Raw genomic sequence first — 6,774 nt, 5'->3', positions numbered from 1 at the left:
AAAAGAAACTTAAATAGGGGCATCTGTCATACCCTAATTTTTGACCCCCCCTGAGATGACATATCTTCAGGATTTTCATCAAGTCAAAGCAAGTACCCAGAGCAGTCTGGCATTCAAACAAGGGTGTTCAAAGACAAGAAAACTTAGGAAAAGGATCAATCAATAGAAGGATTAGTCTCTAATACAATCATAAGACTCAAGAGCTTCTTTATTTCACCTATGATTGATTAGACACCCAGTCATCTGAGTACAGGTTTACTCAGGTCACCAGACTAGGGTTTTTTTAGCATATCAAGGACTAAAATCAGGGATCACCTTTGGGAAACCCTAAAAAGCCCCAGGGGATCATTCAAAGACATCAATCATCTTCAAATAACTCATATGACAAGATCCACTGGACATTACACCTCAATTCAAAGTCTACAGTCATTATTTTCATATGGTCGACAATTAGGGTTTTTGACCTAATTCACCAAGATAGTTGACTTTTAATCAAGGCATGGATTCAAGACATGATTCAAGAACCTATACTACCTCAATATAATCCATTTACATCACTCATTTGAGGAGAAGATCTTGATTCTACACAAAAGTCCAAATTCTCACTTTATCAGGAAAAAGTCAACTGTATGAGTTCACCTTTGACTTTTGAGATTTTTGGTCAAACCATGACTTTCAAGGATCAATATCATCAATATATGGATATTAAAGTCATTTGACCAAAGAAATTCAAAAAGAATCTTCAAGGAGCAAAAAGTCGGGAATTAGGGTTTTTGAAGGCATGATGAGAACTCAAAATTTCACCTACACAACTCAAAAAACTTCCAACATGAAAGTTGTAGATCTTGCAAAATAAAATAACATCTTACAATGCAACTTTTTTCAAAAGATCAATCATTTAAGAGTTTTGGAAATTTTGAAGTTTTAGGTCATAAACACTTAGAAAATTTTCTAAGTATTTTAACCTAGTTTTCTTCCAACTTTGGCCTCATTTTTAACAAATTTGCCAAAGGATTCTGAAGAAACTCCAAACTAATGATTTGAAGTAGATGTTTAGGGCTTTCCAAATTGTGTTCAACCTTCTCCAAATTCATTTTGAGCTAAGAGATATGCTTGTTCAAAGTTGGCCTCATGAAGTGAAATTATAGGTCATGTACAATTTGAAACTTTGCAATTTTGTGCAAATGACCTCTCTTATGGATGCTACACGAGCCATACCACATCTGAAAACATGCCATGCATTCATTTTTACCATGACATGAGAATTGAAGAAGATTCTAAAAAAACAAGAACATGTGATTATGTAATGATTACATTTGTGAATTTATGGCAAATTGATGAATCACCCAAGGAATCTTCTCACCAACCAATTAGAGCTCATTTCTGTCTCAGAATTGTCCCCTAAGATCAAGCAAAATCGAGGGCTAGGGGATTGATCAAATGGAATCAAAATTCTCATCATTGCATAAGAGATATTTGCAAATTTTCTTCTTGGCTAAGAAACCAAAGTGACTTCATTAAGCAAACTTACTATCTCCAATTGTTCAGCATCAATTGCCTATAAATAGAGGCCTCTTTCTCATTCAGAAAACACACCAAAGCAACCATATTCCTTGCTTTCTCTTTCTCTTCTCATGCTTATTGTTTTTCAAAGTTCTTTGGCAAGAAGAATCGTTTTCTTCAAACCAGAGCTTATCTTTGGAAAGTAAGCATTCTAACATCTCAAGGGAGATCATTTGAGGTGATCCAAGCACCTGGATCACTTCTGTAAGTGGAGGAACGCCATTGTTGCTCTCACTTTGGAGCTGTTGCAGTTGGAGGTCCATAGAGCAATTCAGAAGGTTTCCAACAAAGCCAAGCATCCAGGCACGTTCCATAGGAGGTAGTGAAGCTGTTCAGATGGCTGCAGCTCATCTGTAACTCAAGAATCATCACTCTCCATGTTCACTTGAAGCTCAAATCGAGGGAGGTCCATAGAACAATTCAGGAGGATTGAGGTTACAATAAACATTCAGTTAGCATCACTGAGTCCCAAGGAAGCTTTTGGGATCATTCATACAAGCCCAGTTGCTCTCTATCATCCTCACGACCTCCATTTTCAGAGGTAAGTTTCTGAACTCCACCTCTTTAATTTAAGCACTCTTTATGATATAGCTCGATTCTATCTTGTTCAGCATCATCAGAGGATTGAAAACCCTCTATCATCATTCATTTATCTTTCAGTATAGTCATTTAATTTGATTTTCAAATTTTAGGGTTCTTCACGTTTTTTAGTAAATTAGTTAGATGTAGTTAATATAAATTTATGTTAGTTACATATTCAGAATCGTGAGTGAATTTAGAACAAGTTTCATGTTTACATCGTTGCAAATGGTTGAGAGTTGAGAGAGTTCAGATTTTCAAAAATTCAAAGCTAGAGGTTGAAGATGACAATGGTGGTGGCGCGCAAATTTCAAATTCAGGGTTAAGTTTATTTTATTTTGATTGATGCCTGTTTCATTAACGACTAAATCGTTATAGCCCAGTGGTAAGGAGTGTTTGTGTGTTGCGCGTGCCCAAGGTCCGGGGTTCGAATCCCCCTCGCCCCAGACCTTTTGATTTTATTTTCTTTTTTGCTTCTATACACTTGAATAACATATGAGTTGCCAAGGAGTCAGTTTACTATCACCATACGCGCGCTGGCCTAGTGGTGTTGGTTTTGGGTGTGTGACCTAAAGGGCGTGTGTTCAAACCTTGGAGGAGACAAAATCATTTTTTTACCACTAATTTCCTTCATTTTTTTCTCACAACTTCACACCAATAATTCACCTATCAAATTAAATCATTTTCACTCCATTTTTCACACACTTGTTATTTAATATACTTATTTTATGAATAATAAAAAAAAATCATAAAAAATATTATTTATTTCATGTATTTTAATTAGGTTTAAAATAGTATGTTTTAAATGTTTCTTAAATACTTTAAAATATATATTTTTATCTTGTTACCTTTGTGAATAATTTTATGATAAAACCCTAATTGTCTAGGTCTTAATTAGGCATAGATCTTTATCTTTACCTTAATTAAGTTGACTTTTGTCAATTTTCAAAGCTGTTATCAGTCTCCGATTAAACGGATGATTAAGGTTTTCAAACAACAAAACCTTATATCATTTCAAATCATTTTCAATTTGCTTTTATAGCCAGTACTGTAAAGTACTGGGCCTCTAATAGAGTGTAAGTCCCAAACACCTTCTCTTCTTAGCTTGTTTTCAAAACTGTATTTTCAAAATCTTCTTTCTGTTTTCAAAACATTCTTCTGGTATTTGAAGGGCATTATTCCCGGTGAAACTCTTCAGATACCTATGTGACCTTTGTCCATCTTCACTTCTTCTGTTTTCAAAAACCATTAACTGTTTATCATATATATTCAACTGTTATCCATCAACTGCTGGTAAGGCTTTGTACATACTCCTTCAATGGCCTCCACTCCATCCAGGTTAGGCTTTACAAGCTTTCAATTTACAGTATTTATTTAAATACTGTCAAATATAAAACTGTGCATATATATATTAGTTTAGAACTACGTTTGAGTATAAACCCTAGGACAGTTAAACTATATATATTATAGGAATATGGCCTAGGATTGAGAATGTCTTCCCGGTGAAGGCTCTTTCCTAATTAGAGATCTGTAGTTCAAACCCCCAAGATGAATTATTCCCGGTGAAACATCTTGGCAAAAACCTTAGAATCCAAAAAATAGGACACATCCACCCAAAGAGGAATTATTCCCGGTGAAACCTCTTACCCATTTGCTTAAAGCCAAAATAAGTTCAAAACTACATAGCTTTCTCTTGTGCTATAACAAGGACCCTCGATTAGCCTCCTCTTGGGCTTTGTACAAGGACCCACAGGCTTCTTAAAAACATTTCCAGCTTCCTCTTGAGCTTGTATACAAGGACCCATCAGGTTTCTTATAAACATAGGAACAGGTCTTTAGTCACCTTTTAACATACCCTGGTGAGTTTCTTCCAATTTAAACCAGACTTTAAACAAGCTAAGTTTGTCTCAATTTCACATTGAGTACATTTTTGGAATGAGAGACATGGACAGTCTCTGTCACCCTTATCTTCATCAATCTTCCTTAGCAGAGTCTAGGATCCTTATTTGCTTATCCTCAGTAAGTGTCAGCCTTCATCTTGGGCTTTAAACAAGAAGTCTCCACTAGATAATCTTTCTGCCAATCATCTTAATCAAAACCCCTGGAAAGGGTTAGCCTCCAAAATCATTTCTTTCATCTTAACAAAACCCTTGGAAAGGGTTAGCCTCCAAACACATTCCTTCATTTTAATCAAAATCCCTGGAAAGGGTTAGCCTCCAACATCATTCTTTCATTTCAACAACATCAGTCTTTCAAAACCAAAGATTCATTCTCTTAGGAGATAATTTCCCAAAAAAAGAGTCAAAACCCCTGGAAAGGGTCAGCCTCCAAAAAAACATGATAAAATCAGTCTTTCAACAGACAAATTCACCAGCTGAGTCAAAATCCCTGGAAAGGGTTAGCTTCCAAAGAAAAACAGTCTTTTAATAAATAAAATCTCCTCAGTAGAGTCAAAACCAACAAAAACAGTAAGCCTCAACCTTGGGCTTCATACAAGGCACCAAATAATAAAACTCCCCTGTGAAGAGTCAGCCTCAACCTTGGGCATTGTACAAGGCAGATAATAGAGTCTCCCCAGTGAGTTCTTCATCATTCAGTAGCCACAACCTTGGGCTTTGTACAAGGCAGATTAAACCATATTTCATGAGTCAAAGATTCCTAACACCTAGGATCTTTTCCCCATAGAGTCATCCATACTCAGTTCATTTTAGAGTCAGCCACAACCTTGGGCTTTGTACAAGGCAGAAAATAATGTTTTTCCCTAGCTAGAGTCAACCTCAATTCTGGGCTTTGTACAGAACACCAAATAAAAATCCATCAAATAAACACTCTCCAAATAGAGTCAGCCTCAATTCTGGGCTTTGTACAGAACACAAAAATACCCTGTAATTAATCCCCAGTGGAGTCATCTCCCAGAGTCAATAATAATTAATAAATCAATCAAAAAGCCTCAAGCTTGGGCCTCATACAAGCCAGCTAAAGTAAAATCTTTTATATAGTAGATAGACATAGCTTATCTCTATAGAGAGATATTTTTACTACTCTACCACATTCATACAAACAAACATTTCAATTTCAATTTTAATCAAGTCTCCCATTTAGGATTTTGAAAGGCATGAGCTGGCAGTAAAACCCAGACATGTGGTAACTTTCCCTAATTTGGATGAGCATCTTTCTTTCATTTAAGAGGCATTTGACTGGTATACTTGCACATACACAAGTAAGGTCCCCCTCTTGAATGAAATGAATTCAGTTATTCTGTCACTCTTTAAATGTTTGTGGTAGAATAGTACTAATACCTATCTGTAAAGATGATTTCATGTCTCTTTACTGTAAACAGAGATTTAATTCAAGCTTCAACCTTGAGCTTCAAGCAAGGCACCAAAAATAATTAATTTCCCTAGTTAGTTCCCCGAACTACATTAAGCTCTGACTTCCATTAGGGATATGTAGGCATGAGGTTCACAAGGAATCTCAGCGAGCTAATAAAATACCAAAAATAGTCTGTCTGTCTGTCTGTCTGTCTTTCTTTTATTTAATTCAATTCCTTCTCCTAACACAAAGGAGAAACTTTCCCAATCATTAGCAGTAAACACAATCACAATGACATAGAGAAGGTTCCTGTAGAGTACTACAGATATGTAGGGTGTTTAAACACTTCCCTATGTATAACCGACCTCCCGGACTCCAGAATTTCTAGTCTAGGTGAAATCCCCACACTTAGCAAACTCCTAGGGTTTAGTTGAGATCTTTTTTCCCCTTTCCTACTCGTAGGACAAATAAGAAAGTTCGTGTGATATCGTAGGAAGAACTGAAATAAAATTCATCCCACCACGGGCGCATTCTCCTTCAAAATTTCGCGTGAAGGGTCTAGCGTGCCGTCCTCCCAAGTGAAACGGGGAGGTAAAAAAAAACGACAACCACAGAAGCAAGAATACAATCTTAAGTCCTATTGATCCAAGGTGAGTCCATAGTTAGAACTTGGGGTAGGAATTGGGATTTATGCATGATTAAGGGTTTAGATTGAGATAACATGATGCATGTTCGATTGAATGATAGAAATATGTTTTCATGAGTATATTGAATGTTTTGGATCATAATTACATGTGTGAAAAGGGTGAAAAATGCAGTTTTTGGGTCATGTAACCGGTTACATGATTCATGTAACCCGTTACATCACTGTTTGGGGCAGATTTTCCAAAACTTCGGAAATTCATAACTTTTGCGTCGTAAGTCCGTTTCGCGCAAACTTTATATCGTTGGAAAGCTAGTAACATGTACTATCTAATGAAATAGGTCCCCAAACCAGAATGTTGACTTAATAATATTTGAACGTGCTATGTCGTATGTGATCATGAATGTGCTAATGCAACTACTATTAATTGTTCCTTAATGCTTTTATGAATGCAATGTGATGGAACATAAAAATGTGGTGATGTCCAATGTTTCGGTTAAGCATTCGGATTTGTTTGTCTTATATGACTATGCGCTTGTTATTCTTATGTATGCTTGAATCGAAGCGGGCGAGGGGCTAGGTTGGGAACATGACTCCGACCTTGTGGTCAATGGAGTGTCCCGGACTTTGTGGTCCATGTTATAGCTCGATCTTATGATCATTGGGGCTCACACCTG

This window comes from Vicia villosa, linkage group LG5 (genome assembly GCF_029867415.1).
Source record: "Vicia villosa cultivar HV-30 ecotype Madison, WI linkage group LG5, Vvil1.0, whole genome shotgun sequence".
NCBI lineage: Eukaryota > Viridiplantae > Streptophyta > Magnoliopsida > Fabales > Fabaceae > Vicia > Vicia villosa.
The sequence above is the reverse complement of the archived record's forward strand: the minus strand, read 5'-3'. Positions refer to the sequence as shown.